The sequence below is a fragment of the Capricornis sumatraensis genome, chromosome 9 (genome assembly GCF_032405125.1).
Source record: "Capricornis sumatraensis isolate serow.1 chromosome 9, serow.2, whole genome shotgun sequence".
Lineage (NCBI taxonomy): Eukaryota > Metazoa > Chordata > Mammalia > Artiodactyla > Bovidae > Capricornis > Capricornis sumatraensis.
The window spans coordinates 1,920,360-1,936,469 of record NC_091077.1 but is presented as its reverse complement, the minus strand read 5'-3'; positions in this window follow the sequence as shown (position 1 = coordinate 1,936,469).

Genomic DNA, 16,110 nt, shown 5'->3' with positions numbered 1-16,110 from the left:
AGTGCCTCCACTTGAGATGCGACGGGGACGCCGGGAATTCTTTCCCGTTGAAAGCAGGGAAAGGATCCATCATCTCGAGCTGCGAGGGGGAAACGGGGCTCCTGTGGATGTGGGCGGGACCATCGTGCTTCCTCTCGAGTGGAGACGGGTATGGCGGTGAACTTCTTGAGTTGCAGCAAGGGTGTGAAAGACCCTTTCGAAGTTCCAGAGGTTAGGTGTCATTAGTCTCCAGACGCCTCATCAGAAATAGGCCTCATCTCGCCTGGAAGGGAGAACTTCCTGGATTTTCTCGAGTTGCGGCAGGTGTTCTCGAGTTACGACGGGGACCTCAGGGACCCGCCCTGGTGGCCTCAGGAGAGGCCAGTCCCCATGCGAGTTTCTAGGGGGCCTCTCGGGATTCCTCTCCCGTCGATACCGGGGCCAAAAACCTTGTGTGGAGTCAGGGCCAGAACCGAGGATTCCTCTCAGGGGCTGACATGGATCTTTGGGTACTTGTGGAGTCTCCCCAGGGGAGTCAGGCCTCGTCTCGAGTGGGGGCATGCACGTGCGCTTTCCTTCCAGGTTGTAGCAGCAATGTCACGCTTCCCGTCGCGTGGATCAAAGGATCTGTGGTTTTCCCAAGAGGCTTTCCCTCGAGGCTTTCCCACAGGGCTGTCCCACGTGCCACCGTGGTGTGAGTCGATCCTCGGCGTGAAAGATGAGCCAGTGCAGGGCAAAGAGGTTCCTCTGGAATGGACTGAGACATCTGGGGGACTCTTGGAATGGTGGTACGACATGGAGTTCCTCTCGCCTTTCCTGTTGAGAGTGCCTCCTCTTGAGATGCGACGGGGACGCCGGGAATTCTTTCCCGTTGAAAGCAGGGAAAGGATCCATCATCTCGAGCTGCGAGGGGGAAACGGGGCTCCTCTGGATGTGGGCGGGACCATCGTGCTTCCTCTCGAGTGGAGACGGGTATGTCGGTGAACTTCTTGAGTTGCAGCAAGGGTGTGAAAGACCCTTTCGAAGTTCCAGAGGTTAGGTGTCATTAGTCTCCAGACACCTCATCGGAAATAGGCCTCATCTCGCCTGGAAGGGAGAACTTCCTGGATTTTCTCGAGTTGCGGCAAGTGTTCTCGAGTTACGACGGGGACCTCAGGGACCCGCCCTGGTGGCCTCAGGAGAGGCCAGTCCCCATGCGAGGTTCTAGGGGGCCTTCGGGATTCCTCTCTCGCGATACCGGGGCCAAAAACCTTGTGTGGAGTCAGGGCCGGAACCGAGGATTCCTCTCAGGGGCTGACATGGATCTTTGGGTACTTCTGGAGTCTCCCCAGGGGAGTCAGGCCTCGTCTCGAGTGGGGGCATGCACGTGCGCTTTCCTTCCAGGCTGTAGCAGCAATGTCACGCTTCCCGTGGCGAGGCTCAAAGGATCTCTGGTTTTCCCTCGAGGCTTTCCCTCGAGGCTTTCCCACAGGGCTGTCCCACGTGCCACCGTGGTGTGAGTCGATCCTCGGCGTGAAAGATGAGCCAGTGCAGGGCAAAGAGGTTAATCTGGAATGGACTGAGACATCTGGGGGACTCTTGGAATGGTGGTACGACCATGGAGTTCCTCTCGCCTTTCCTGTTGAGAGTGCCTCCTCTTGAGATGCGATGGGAACGCCGGGAATTCTTTCTCGTTGAAAGCAGGGAAAGGATCCCTCATCTCGAGCTCGGAGGGGGAAACGGGGCTCCTCTGGATGTGGGCGGGACCATCGTGCTTCCTCTCGAGTGGAGACGTGTATGGCGGTGAACTTCTTGAGTTGCAGCAAGGGTGTGAAAGACCCTTTCGAAGTTCCAGAGGTTAGGTGTCATTAGTCTCCAGACGCCTCATCGGAAATAGGCCTCATCTCGCCTGGAAGGGAGAACTTCCTGGATTTTCTCGAGTTGCGGCAGGTGTTCTCGAGTTACGACGGGGACCTCAGGGACCCGCCCTTGTGGCCTCAGGAGAGGCCAGTCCCCATGCGAGTTGCTAGGGGGCCTCTCGGGATTCCTCTCCCGTCGATACGGGGGCCAAAAACCTTGTGTGGAGTCAGGGCCGGAACCGAGGATTCCTCTCAGGGGCTGACATGGATCTTTGGGTACTTCTGGAGTCTCCCCAGGGGAGTCAGGCCTCGTCTCGAGTGGGGGCATGCACGTGCGCTTTCCTTCCAGGCTGTAGCAGCAATGTCATGCTTCCCGTGGTGTGTATCAAAGGATCTGTGGTTTTCCCTCGAGGCTTTCCCTCGAGGCTTTCCCACAGGGATGTCCCACGTGCCACCGTGGTGTGAGTCGATCCTCGGCGTGAAAGATGAGCCAGTGCAGGGCAAAGAGGTTCCTCTGGAATGGACAGAGACATCTGGGGGACTCTTGGAATGGTGGTACGACCATGGAGTTCCTCTCGCCTTTCCTGTTGAGAGTGCCTCCTCTTGAGATGCGACGGGAACGCCGGGAATTCTTTCCCGTTGAAAGCAGGGAAAGGATCCCTCATCTCGAGCTCCGAGGGGGAAACGGGGCTCCTCTGGATGTGGGCGGGACCATCGTGCTTCCTCTCGAGTGGAGACGGGTATGGCGGTGAACTTCTTGAGTTGCAGCAAGGGTGTGAAATACCCTTTCGAAGTTCCAGAGGTTAGGTGTCATTAGTCTCCAGACGCCTCATCGGAAATAGGCCTCATCTCGCCTGGAAGGGAGAACTTCCTGGATTTTCTCGAGTTGCGGCAGGTGTTCTCGAGTTACGACGGGGACCTCAGGGACCCGCCCTGGTGGCCTCAGGAGAGGCCAGTCCCCATGCGAGTTGCTAGGGTGCCTCTCGGGATTCCTCTCCCGTCGATACCGGGGCCAAAAACCTTGTGTGGAGTCAGGGCCGGAACCGAGGATTCCTCTCAGGGGCTGACATGGATCTTTGGGTACTTCTGGAGTCTCCCCAGGGGAGTCAGGCCTCGTCTCGAGTGGGGGCATGCACGTGCGTTTTCCTTCCAGGCTGTAGCAGCAATGTCACGCTTCCCGTGGCGTGAATCAAAGGATCTGTGGTTTTCCCTCGAGGCTTCCCCACAGGGCTGTCCCACGTGCCACCGTGGTGTGAGTCGATCCTCGGCGGGAAAGATGAGCCAGTGCAGGGCAAAGAGGTTCCTCTGGAATGGACTGAGACATCTGGGGGACTCTTGGAATGGTGGTACGACCATGGAGTTCCTCTCGCCTTTCCTGTTGAGAGTGCCTCCTCTTGAGATGCGACGGGAACGCCGGGAATTCTTTCCCGTTGAAAGCAGGGAAAGGATCCCTCATCTCGAGCTCGGAGGGGGAAACGGGGCTCCTCTGGATGTGGGCGGGACCATCGTGCTTCCTCTCGAGTGGAGACGTGTATGGCGGTGAACTTCTTGAGTTGCAGCAAGGGTGTGAAAGACCCTTTCGAAGTTCCAGAGGTTAGGTGTCATTAGTCTCCAGACGCCTCATCGGAAATAGGCCTCATCTCGCCTGGAAGGGAGAACTTCCTGGATTTTCTCGAGTTGCGGCAGGTGTTCTCGAGTTACGAAGGGGACCTCAGGGACCCGCCCTGGTGGCCTCAGGAGAGGCCAGTCCCCATGCGAGTTGCTAGGGGGCCTCTCGGGATTCCTCTCCCGTCGATACCGGGGCCAAAAACCTTGTGTGGAGTCAGGGCCGGAACCGAGGATTCCTCTCAGGGGCTGACATGGATCTTTGGGTACTTCTGGAGTCTCCTCAGGGGAGTCAGGCCTCGTCTCGAGTGGGGGCATGCACGTGCGCTTTCCTTCCAGGCTGTAGCAGCAATGTCACGCTTGCCGTCGCGTGGATCAAAGGATCTGTGGTTTTCCCTCGAGGCTTTCCCTCGAGAATTTCCACAGGGCTGTCCCACGTGCCACCGTGGTGTGAGTCGATCCTCGGCGTGACAAATGAGCCAGTGCAGGGCAAAGAGGTTCCTCTGGAATGGACTGAGACATCTGGGGGACTCTTGGAATGGTGGTACGACCATGGAGTTCCTCTCGCCTTTCCTGTTGAGAGTGCCTCCTCTTGAGATGCGACGGGAACGCCGGGAATTCTTTCCCGTTGAAAGCAGGGAAAGGATCCCTCATCTCGAGCTCCGAGGGGGAAACGGGGCTCCTCTGGATGTGGGCGGGACCATCGTGCTTCCTCTCGAGTGGAGACGGGTATGGCGGTGAACTTCTTGAGTTGCAGCAAGGGTGTGAAAGACCCTTTCGAAGTTCCAGAGGTTAGGTGTCATTAGTCTCCAGACGCCTCATCGGAAATAGGCCTCATCTCGTCTGGAAGGGAGAACTTCCTGGATTATCTCGAGTTGCGGCAGGTGTTCTCGAGTTACGACGGGGACCTCAGGGACCCGCCCTGGTGGCCTCAGGAGAGGCCAGTCCCCATGCGAATTGCTAGGGGGCCTCTCGGGATTCCTCTCCCGTCGATACCGGGGCCAGAAACTTTGTGTGGAGTCAGGGCCCGAACCGAGGATTCCTCTCAGGGGCTGACATGGATCTTTGGGTACTTCTGGAGTCTCCCCTGGGGAGTCAGGCTTCGTCTCGAGTGGGGGCATGCACGTGCGCTTTCCTTCCAGGCTGTAGCAGCAATGTAACGCTTCCCGTCGCGTGGATCAAAGGATCTGTGGTTTTCCCTCGAGGCTTTACCACAGGGCTGTCCCACGTGCCACCGTGGTGTGAGTCGATCCTCGACGTGAAAGATGAGCCAGTGCAGGGCAGAGAGGTTAATCTGGAATGGACTGAGACATCTGGGGGACTCTTGGAATGGTGGTACGACCATGGAGTTCCTCTCGCATTTCCTGTTGCGAGTGCCTCCACTTGAGATGCGACGTGAACGCCGGGAATTCTTTCCCGTTGAAAGCAGGGAAAGGATCCCTCATCTCGAGCTCCGAGGGGGAAACGGGGCTCCTCTGGATGTGGGCGGGACCATCGTGCTTCCTCTCGAGTGGAGACGGGTATGGCGGTGAACTTCTTGAGTTGCAGCAAGGGTGTGAAAGACCCTTTCGAAGTTCCAGAGGTTAGGTGTCATTAGTCTCCAGACGCCTCATCGGAAATAGGCCTCATCTCGCCTGGAAGGGATAACTTCTTGGATTTTCTCGAGTTGCGGCAGGTGTTCTCGAGTTACGACGGGGACCTCAGGGACCCGCCCTGGTGGCCTCAGGAGAGGCCAGTCCCCATGCGAGTTGCTAGGGGCCCTCTCGGTATTCCTCTCCCGTCGATACCGGGGCCAAAAACCTTGTGTGGAGTCAGGGCCGGAACCGAGGATTCCACTCAGGGGCTGACATGGATCTTTGGGTAATTGTGGAGTCTTCCCAGGGGAGTCAGGCCTCGTCCCGAGTGGGGGCATGCACGTGCGCTTTCCTTCCAGGCTGTAGCAGCAATATAACGCTTCCCGTGGCGTGGATCAAAGGATCTGTGGTTTTCCCTCGAGGCTTTCCCTCGAGGCTTTCCCACAGGGCTGTCCAACGTGCCACCATGGTGTGAGTCGATCCTCGGCGTGAAAGATGAGCCAGTGCAGGGCAAAGAGGTTCCTCTGGAATGGACAGAGACATTTGGGGGACTCTTGGAATGGTGGTGCGACCATGGAGTTCCTCTCGCCTTTCCTGTTGAGAGTGCCTCCTCTTGAGATGCTACGGGAACGCCGGGAATTCTTTCCCGTTGAAAGCAGGGAAAGGATCCCTCATCTCAAGCTCCGAGGGGGAAACGGGTCTCCTCTGGATGTGGGCGGGACCATCGTGCTTCCTCTCGAGTGGAGACGGGTATGGCGGTGAACTTCTTGAGTTGCAGCAAGGGTGTGAAAGACCCTTTCGAAGTTCCAGAGGTTAGCTGTCATTAGTCTCCAGACGCCTCATCGGAAATAGGCCTCATCTCGCCTGGAAGGGAGAACTTCCTGGATTTTCTCGAGTTGCGGCAGGTGTTCTCGAGTTACGACGGGGACCTCAGGCACCCGCCCTGGTGGCCTCAGGAGAGGCCAGTCCCCATGCGAGATGCTAGGGGGCCTCTCGGGATTCCTCTCCGGTCGATACCGGGGCCAAAAACCTTGTGTGGAGTCAGGGCCGGAACCGAGGATTCCTCTCAGGGGCTGACATGGATCTTTGGGTACTTGTGGAGTCTCCCCAGGGGAGTCAGGCCTCGTCTCGAGTGGGGGCATGCACGTGCGCTTTCCTTCCAGGCTGTAGCAGCAATGTCACGCTTCCCGTGGCGTGGATCAAGGAATCTGTGGTTTTCCCTCGAGGCTTTCCATCGAGGCTTTCCCACAGGGCTGTCCCACGTGCCACCGTGGTGTGTCGATCCTCGGCGTGAAAGATGAGCCAGTGCAGGGCAAAGAGGTTCCTCTGGAATGGACAGAGACATCTGGGGGACTCTTGGAATGGTGGTACGACCATGGAGTTCCTCTCGCCTTTCCTGTTGAGAGTGCCTCCTCTTGAGATGCGACGGGAACGCCGGGAATTCTTTCCCGTTGAAAGCAGGGAAAGGATCCCTCATCTCGAGCTACGAGGGGGAAACGGGGCTCCTCTGGATGTGGGCGGGACCATCGTGCTTCCTCTCGAGTGGAGACGGGTATGGCGGTGAACTTCTTGAGTTGCAGCAAGGGTGTGAAAGACCCTTTCGAAGTTCCAGAGGTTAGGTGTCATTAGTCTCCAGACGCCTCATCGGAAATAGGCCTCATCTCGCCTGGAAGGGAGAACTTCCTGGATTTTCTCGAGTTGCGGCAGGTGTTCTCGAGTTACGACGGGGACCTCAGGGACCCGCCCTGGTGGCCTCAGGAGAGGCCAGTCCCCTTGCGAGTTGCTAGGGGGCCTCTCGGGATTACTCTCCCGTCTATACCGGGGCCAAAAACCTTCTGTGGAGTCAGGGCCGGAACCGAGGATTCCTCTCAGGGGCTGACATGGTTCTTTGGGTACTTGTGGAGTCTCCCCAGGGGAGTCAGGCCTCGTCTCGAGTGGGGGCATGCACGTGCCCTCCCCTCCAGGCTGTAGCAGCAATGTCACGCTTCCCGTGGCGTGGATCAAAGGATCTGTGGTTTTCCCTCGAGGCTTTCCCACAGGGCTGTCCCACGTGCCACCGTGGTGTGAGTCGATCCTCGGCGTGAAAAATGAGCCAGTGCAGGGCAAAGAGGTTCCTCTGGAATGGACTGAGACATCTGGGGGACTCTTGGAATGGTGGTACGACCATGGAGTTCCTCTCGCCTTTCCTGTTGAGAGTGCCTCCTCTTGAGATGCGACGGGAACGCCGGGAATTCTTTCCCGTTGAAAGCAGGGAAAGGATCCCTCATCTCGAGCTCCGAGGGGGAAACGGGGCTCCTCTGGAAGTGGGCGGGACCATCGTGCTTCCTCTCGAGTGGAGAAGGGTATGGCGGTGAACTTCTTGAGTTGCAGCAAGGGTGTGAAAGACCCTGTCGAAGTTCCAGAGGTTAGGTGTCATTAGTCTCCAGACGCCTCATCGGAAATAGGCCTCATCTCGCCTGGAAGGGAGAACTTCCTGGATTTTCTCGAGTTGCGGCAGGTGTTCTCGAGTTACGACGGGGACCTCAGGGACCCCCCCTGGTGGCCTCAGTAGATGCCAGTCCCCTTGCGAGTTGCTAGGGGCCCTCTCGGGATTCCTCTCCCGTCGATACCGGGGCCAAAAACCTTGTGTGGAGTCAAGGCCGGAACCGAGGATTCCTCTCAGGGGCTGAAATGGATCTTTGGGTACTTGTGGAGTCTCCCCAGGGGAGTCAGGCCTCGTCTCGAGTGGGGGCATGCACGTGCGCTTTCCTTCCAGGCTGTAGCAGCAATGTCACGCTTCCTGTGGCGTGGATCAAAGGATCTGTGGTTTTCCCTCGAGGCTTTCCCTCGAGGCTTTCCCACAGGGCTGTCCAACGTGCCACCGTGGTGTGAGTCGATCCTTGGCGTGAAAGATGAGCCAGTGCAGGGCAAAGAGGTTCCTCTGGAATGGACAGAGACATTTGGGGGACTCTTGGAATGGTGGTACGACCATGGAGTTCCTCTCGCCTTTCCTGTTGAGAGTGCCTCCTCTTGAGATGCGACGGGAACGCCGTGAATTCTTTCCCGTTGAATGCAGGGAAAGGATCCCTCATCTCGAGCTCCGAGGGGGAAACGGGTCTCCTCTGGATGTGGGCGGGACCATCGTGCTTCCTCTCGAGTGGAGACGGGTATGGCGGCGAACTTCTTGAGTTGCAGCAAGGGTGTGAAAGACCCTTTCGAAGTTCCAGAGGTTAGGTGTCATTAGTCTCCAGACGCCTCATCGGAAATAGGCCTCATCTCGCCTGGAAGGGAGAACTTCCTGGATTTTCTCGAGTTGCGGCAGGTGTTCTCGAGTTACGACGGGGACCTCAGGGACCCGCCCTGGTGGCCTCAGGAGAGGCCAGTCCCCATGCGAGTTGCTAGGGGGCCTCTCGGGATTCCTCTCCCGTCGATACCGGGGCCAAAAACCTTGTGTGGAGTCAGGGCCGGAACCGAGGATTCCTCTCAGGGGCTGACATGGTTCTTTGGGTACTTGTGGAGTCTCCCCAGGGGAGTCAGGCCTCGTCTCGAGTGGGGGCATGCACGTGCCCTCCCCTCCAGGCTGTAGCAGCAATGTCACGCTTCCCGTGGCGTGGATCAAAGGATCTGTGGTTTTCCCTCGAGGCTTTCCCACAGGGCAGTCCCACGTGCCACCGTGGTGTGAGTCGATCCTCGGCGTGAAAAATGAGCCAGTGCAGGGCAAAGAGGTTCCTCTGGAATGGACTGAGACATCTGGGGGACTGTTGGAATGGTGGTACGACCATGGAGTTCCTCTCGCCTTTCCTGTTGCGAGTGCCTCCTCTTGAGATGCGACGGGAACCCCGGGAATTCTTTCCCGTTGAAAGCAGGGAAAGGATCCCTCATCTCGAGCTCCGAGGGGGAAACGGGGCTCCTCTGGATGTGGGCGGGACCATCGTGCTTCCTCTCGAGTGGAGACGGGTATGGCGGTGAACTTCTTGAGTTGCAGCAAGGGTGTGAAAGACCCTTTCAAAGTTCCAGAGGTTAGGTGTCATTAGTCTCCAGACGCCTCATCGGAAATAGGCCTCATCTCGCCTGGAAGGGAGAACTTCCTGGATTTTCTCGAGTTGCGGCAGGTGTTCTCGAGTTACGAAGGGGACCTCAGGGACCCGCCCTGGTGGCCTCAGGAGAGGCCAGTCCCCATGCGAGTTGCTAGGGGGCCTCTCCGGATACCTATCCCGTCGATACTGGGGCCAAAACCCTTGTGTGGAGTCAGGGCCGTAACCGAGGATTCCTCTCAGGGGCTGACATGGATCTTTGGGTACTTCTGGAGTCTCCCCAGTGCAGTCAGGCCTCGTCTCGAGTGGGGGCATGCACGTGCGCTTTCCTTCCAGGCTGTAGCAGCAATGTCACGCTTCCCGTGGCGTGGATCAAAGGATCTGTGGTTTTCCCTCGAGGCTTTCCCTCGAGAATTTCCCACAGGGCTGTCCCACGTGCCACCGTGGTGTGAGTCGATCCTCGGCGTGAAAGATGAGCCAGTGCAGGGCAAAGAGATTCCTCTGGAATGGACTGAGACATCTGGGGGACTCTTGGAATGGTGGTACGACCATGGAGTTCCTCTCGCCTTTCCTGTTTAGAGTGCCTCCTCTTGAGATGCGACGGGAACACCAGGAATTCTTTCCCGTTGAAAGCAGGGAAAGGATCCCTCATCTCGAGCTCCGAGGGGGAAACGGGGCTCCTCTGGATGTGGGCGGGACCATCGTGCTTCCTCTCGAGTGGAGACGGGTATGGCGGTGAACTTCTTGAGTTGCAGCAAGGGTGTGAAAGACCCTTTCGAAGTTCCAGAGGTTAGGTGTCATTAGTCTCCAGACGCCTCATCGGAAATAGGCCTCATCTCGCCTGGAAGGGAGAACTTCCTGGATTTTCTCGAGTTGCGGCAGGTGTTCTCGAGTTACGACGGGGACCTCAGGGACCCGCCCTGGTGGCCTCAGGAGAGGCCAGTGCCCATGGGAGATGCTAGGGGGCCTCTCGGGATTCCTCTCCGGTCGATACCGGGGCCAAAAACCTTGTGTGGAGTCAGGGCCGGAACCGAGGATTCCTCTCAGGGGCTGACATGGATCTTTGGGTACTTGTGGAGTCTCCCCAGGGGAGTCAGGCCTCGTCTCGAGTGGGGGCATGCACGTGCGCTTTCCTTCCAGGCTGTAGCGGAAATGTCACGCTTCCCGTGGCGTGAATCAAAGGATCTGTGGTTTTCCCTCGAGGCTTTCCCACAGGGCTGTCCCACGTGCCACCGTGGTGTCAGTCCATCCTCGGCGTGAAAGATGAGCCAGTGCAGGGCAAAGAGTTTCCTCTGGAATGGACTGAGACATCTGGGGGACTCTTGGAATGGTGGTACGACCATGGAGTTCCTCTCGCCTTTCCTGTTGAGAGTGCCTCCTCTTGAGATGCGACGGGAACGCCGGGAATTCTTTCCCGTTGAAAGCAGGGAAAGGATCCCTCATCTCGAGCTCCGAGGGGGAAACGGGGCTCCTCTGGATGTGGGCGGGACCATCGTGCTTCCTCTCCAGTGGAGACGGGTATGGCCGTGAACTTCTTGAGTTGCAGCAAGGGTGTGAAAGACCCTTTCGAAGTTCCAGAGGTTAGGTGTCATTAGTCTCCAGACGCCTCATCGGAAATAGGCCTCATCTCGCCTGGAAGGGAGAACTTCCTGGATTTTCTCGAGTTGCGGCAGGTGTTCTCTAGTTACGATGCGGACCTCAGGGACCCGCCCTGGTGGCCTAAGGAAAGGCCAGTCCCCATACGAGTTGCTAGGGGGCCTCTCGGGATTCCTCTCCCGTCGATACGTGGGCCAAAAACCTTGTGTGGAGTCAGGGCCAGAACCGAGGATTCCTCTCAGGGGCTGACATGGTTCTTTGGGTACTTGTGGAGTCTCCCCAGGGGAGTCAGGCCTCGTCTCGAGTGGGGGCATGCACGTGCGCTTTCCTTCCAGGCTGTAGCAGCAATGTCACGCTTCCCGTCGCATGGATCAAAGGATCTGTGGTTTTCTCTCGAGGCTTTCCCACAGGGCTGTCCCACGTGCCACCGTGGTGTGAGTCGATCCTCGGCGTGAAAGATGAGCCAGTGCAGGGCAAAGAGGTTCCTCTGGAATGGACTGAGACATCTGGGGGACTCTTGGAATGGAGGTACGACCATGGAGTTCCTCTCGCCTTTCCTGTTGAGAGTGCCTCCTCTTGAGATGCGACGGGAACGCCGGGAATTCTTTCCCGTTGAAAGCAGGGAAAGGATCCCTCATCTCGAGCTACGAGGGGGAAACGGGGCTCCTCTGGATGTGGGCGGGACCATCGTGCTTCCTCTCGAGTGGAGACGGGTATGGCGGTGAACTTCTTGAGTTGCAGCAAGGGTGTGAAAGACCCTTTCGAAGTTCCAGAGGTTAGGTGTCATTAGTCTCCACACACCTCATCGGAAATAGGCCTCATCTCGCCTGGAAGGGAGAACTTCCTGGATTTTCTCGAGTTGCGTCAGGTGTTCTCGAGTTACGACGGGGACCTCAGGGACCCGCCCTGGTGGCCTCAGGAGAGGCCAGTCTCCATGCGAGTTGCTAGGGGGCCTCTCGGGATTCCTCTCCCGTCGATACCGGGGCCAGAAACCTTGTGTGGAGGCAGGCCCGGAACCGAGGATTCCTCTCAGGGGCTGACATGGATCTTTGGGTACTTCTGGAGTCTCCCCAGGGGAGTCAGGCCTCGTCTCGAGTGGGGGCATGCACGTGCGCTTTCCTTCCAGGCTGTAGCAGCAATGTCACGCTTCCCGTGGCGTGGATCAAAGGATCTGTGGTTTTCCCTCGAGGCTTTCCCTCGAGGCTTTCCCACAGGGCTGTCCCACGTGCCACCGTGGTGTGAGTCGATCCTCGGCGTGAATGATGAGCCAGTGCAGGGCAAAAGGTTCCTCTGGAATGGACTGAGACATCTGGGGGACTCTTGGAATGGTGGTACGACCATGGAGTTCCTCTCGCCTTTCCTGTTGAGAGTGCCTCCTCTTGAGATGCGACGGGAACGCCGGGAATTCTTTCCCGTTGAAAGCAGGGAAAGGATCCCACATCTCGAGCTCCGAGGGGGAAACGGGGCTCCTCTGGATGTGGGCGGGACCATCGTGCTTCCTCTCGAGTGGAGACGGGTATGGCGGTGAACTTCTTGAGTTGCAGCAAGGGTGTGAAAGACCCTTTCGAAGTTCCAGAGGTTAGGTGTCATTAGTCTCCAGACGCCTCATCGGAAATAGGCCTCATCTCGCCTGGAAGGGAGAACTTTCTAGATTTTCTCGAGTTGCGGCAGGTGTTCTCGAGTTACGACGGGGACCTCATGGACCCGCCCTGGTGGCCTCACGAGAGGCCAGTCCCCATGCGAGTTGCTAGGGGGCCTCTCGGGATTCCTCTCCCGTCGATACCGGGGCCAAAAACCTTGTGTGGAGTCAGGGCCGGAACCGAGGATTCCTCTCAGGGGCTGACATGGATCTTTGGGTACTTGTGGAGTCTCCCCAGGGGAGTCAGGCCTCGTCTCGAGTGGGGGCATGCACGTGCGCTTTCCTTCCAGGCTGTAGCAGCAATGTCATGCTTCCCGTGGCGTGGATCAAAGGATCTGTGGTTTTCCCTCGAGGCTTTCCCTCGAGGCTTTCCCAAAGGGCTGTCCCACGTGCCACCGTGGTGTGAGTCGATCCTCGGCGTGAAAGATGAGCCAGTGCAGGGCAAAGAGTTTCCTCTGGAATGGACTGAGACATCTGGGGGACTCTTGGATTGGTGGTACGACCATGGAGTTCCTCTCGCCTTTCCTGTTGAGAGTGCCTCCTCTTGAGATGCGACGGGAACGCCGGGAATTCTTTCCCGTTGAAAGCAGGGAAAGGATCCCACATCTCGAGCTACGAGGGGGAAACGGGGCTCCTCTGGTTGTGGGCGGGACCATCTTGCTTTCTCTCGAGTGGAGACGGGTATGGCGGCGAAATTCTTGAGTTGCAGCCAGGGTGTGAAAGACCCTTTCGAAGTTCCAGAGGTTAGGTGTCATTAGTCTCCAGACGCCTCATCGGAAATAGGCGTCATCTCGCCTGGAAGGGAGAACTTCCTGGATTTTCTCGAGTTGCGGCAGGTGTTCTCGAGTTACGACGGGGACCTCAGGGACCCGCCCTGGTGGCCTCAGGAGAGGCCAGTCCCCATGCGAGTTGCTAGGGGGCCTCTCGGGATTCCTCTCCCGTCGATACCGGGGCCAAAAACCTTGTGTGGAGTCAGGGCCGCAACCTAGGATTGCTCTCAGGGGCTGACATGGATCTTTGGGTACTTCTGGAGTCTCCCCAGGGGAGTCAGGCCTCGTCTCGAGTGGGGGCATGCACGTGCGGTTTCCTTCCAGGCTGTAGCAGCAATGTCACGCTTGCCGTCCCGTGGATTAAATGATCTGTGGTTTTCCCTCGAGGCTTTCCCACAGGGCTGTCCCACGTGCCACCGTGGTGTGAGTCGATCCTCGGCGTGAAAGATGAGCCAGTGCAGGGCAAAGAGGTTCCTCTGGAATGGACTGAGACATCTGGGGGACTCTTGGAATGGTGGTACGACCATGGAGTTCCTCTCGCCTTTCCTGTTGAGAGTGCCTCCTCTTGAGATGCGACGGGAACGCCGGGAATTCTTTCCCGTTGAAAGCAGGGAAGGGATCCCTCATCTCGAGCTCCGAGGGGGAAACGGGGCTCCTCTGGATGTGGGCGGGACCATCGTGCTTCCTCTCGAGTGGAGACGGGTATGGCGGTGAACTTCTTGAGTTGCAGCGAGTGTGTGAAAGACCCTTTCGAAGTTCCAGAGGTTAGGTGTCATTAGTCTCCAGACGCCTCATCGGAAATAGGCCTCATCTCGCCTGGAAGGGAGAACTTCCTGGATTTTCTCGAGTTGCGGCAGGTGTTCTCGAGTTACGACGGGGACCTCAGGGACCCGCCCTGGTGGCCTCAGGAGAGGCCAGTCCCCATGCGAGTTGCTAGGGGGCCTCTCGGGATTCCTCTCCCTTCGATACCTGGGCCAAAAACCTTGTGTGGAGTCAGGGCCGGAACCGAGGATTCCTCTCAGGGGCTGACATGGATCTTTGGGTACTTCTGGAGTCTCCCCAGGGGAGTCAGGCCTCGTCTCGAGTGGGGGCATGCACGTGTGCTTTCCTTCCAGGCTGTAGCAGCAATGTCACGCTTGCCGTCGCATGGATCAAAGGATCTGTGGTTTTCCCTAGAGGCTTTCCCACAGGGCTGTCCCACGTGCCACCGTGGTGTGAGTCAATCCTCGGCGTGAAAGATGAGCCAGTGCAGAGCAAAGAGCTTCCTCTGGAATGGACTGAGACATCTGGGGGACTCTTGGAATGGTGGTACGACCATGGAGTTCCTCTCGCCTTTCCTGTTGAGAGTGCCTCCTCTTGAGATGCGACGGGAACGCCGGGAATTCTTTCCCGTTGAAAGCAGGGAAAGGATCCCTCATCTCGAGCTCCGAGGGGGAAACGGGGCTCCTCTGGATGTGGGCGGGACCATCGTGCTTCCTCTCGAGTGGAGACGGGTATGGCGGTGAACTTCTTGAGTTGCAGCAAGGGTGTGAAAGACCCTTTCGAAGTTCCAGAGGTTAGGTGTCATTAGTCTCCAGACACCTCATCGGAAATAGGCCTCATCTCGCCTGGAAGGGAGAACTTCCTGGATTTTCTCGAGTTGCGTCAGGTGTTCTCGAGTTACGACGGGGACCTCAGGGACCCGCCCTGGTGGCCTCAGGAGAGGCCAGTCTCCATGCGAGTTGCTAGGGGGCCTCTCGGGATTCCTCTCCCGTCGATACCGGGGCCAGAAACCTTGTGTGGAGGCAGGCCCGGAACCGAGGATTCCTCTCAGGGGCTGACATGGATCTTTGGGTACTTCTGGAGTCTCCCCAGGGGAGTCAGGCCTCGTCTCGAGTGGGGGCATGCACGTGCGCTTTCCTTCCAGGCTGTAGCAGCAATGTCACGCTTCCCGTGGCGTGGATCAAAGGATCTGTGGTTTTCCCTCGAGGCTTTCCCTCGAGGCTTTCCCACAGGGCTGTCCCACGTGCCACCGTGGTGTGAGTCGATCCTCGGCGTGAATGATGAGCCAGTGCAGGGCAAAAGGTTCCTCTGGAATGGACTGAGACATCTGGGGGACTCTTGGAATGGTGGTACGACCATGGAGTTCCTCTCGCCTTTCCTGTTGAGAGTGCCTCCTCTTGAGATGCGACGGGAACGCCGGGAATTCTTTCCCGTTGAAAGCAGGGAAAGGATCCCACATCTCGAGCTCCGAGGGGGAAACGGGGCTCCTCTGGATGTGGGCGGGACCATCGTGCTTCCTCTCGAGTGGAGACGGGTATGGCGGTGAACTTCTTGAGTTGCAGCGAGTGTGTGAAAGACCCTTTCGAAGTTCCAGAGGTTAGGTGTCATTAGTCTCCAGACGCCTCATCGGAAATAGGCCTCATCTCGCCTGGAAGGGAGAACTTCCTGGAATTTCTCGAGTTGCGGCAGGTGTTCTCGAGTTACGCCGGGGACCTCATGGACCCGCCCTGGTGGCCTCAGGAGAGGCCAGTCCCCTTGCTAGTTGCAAGGGGGCCTCTCGGGATTCCTCTCCCGTCGATACCGGGGCCAAAATCTTTGTGTGAAGGCAGGGCCGGAACCGAGGATTCCTCTCAGGGGCTGACATGGATCTTTGGGTACTTCTGGAGTCTCCCCAGGGGAGTCAGGCCTCGTCTCGAGTGGGGGCATGCACGTTCGCTTTCCTTCCTGGCTGTAGCAGCAATGTCACGCTTCCCGTGGCGTGGATCAAAGGATCTGTGGTTTTCCCTCGAGGCTTACCCTCGAGGCTTTCCCACAGGGCTGTCCCACGTGCCACCGTGGTGTTAGTCGATCCTCGGCGTGAAAGATGAGCCAGTGCAGGGCAAAGAGGTTCCTCTGGAATGGACTGAGACATCTGGGGGACTCTTGGAATGGTGGTACGACCATGGAGTTCATCTCGCCTTTCCTGTTGAGAGTGCCTCCTCTTGAGATGCGACGGGAACGCCGGGAATTCTTTCCCGTTGAAAGCAGGGAAAGGATCCCTCATCTCGAGCTCCGAGGGGGAAACGGGGCTCCTCTGGATGTGGGCGGGACCATCGTGCTTCCTGTCGAGTGGAG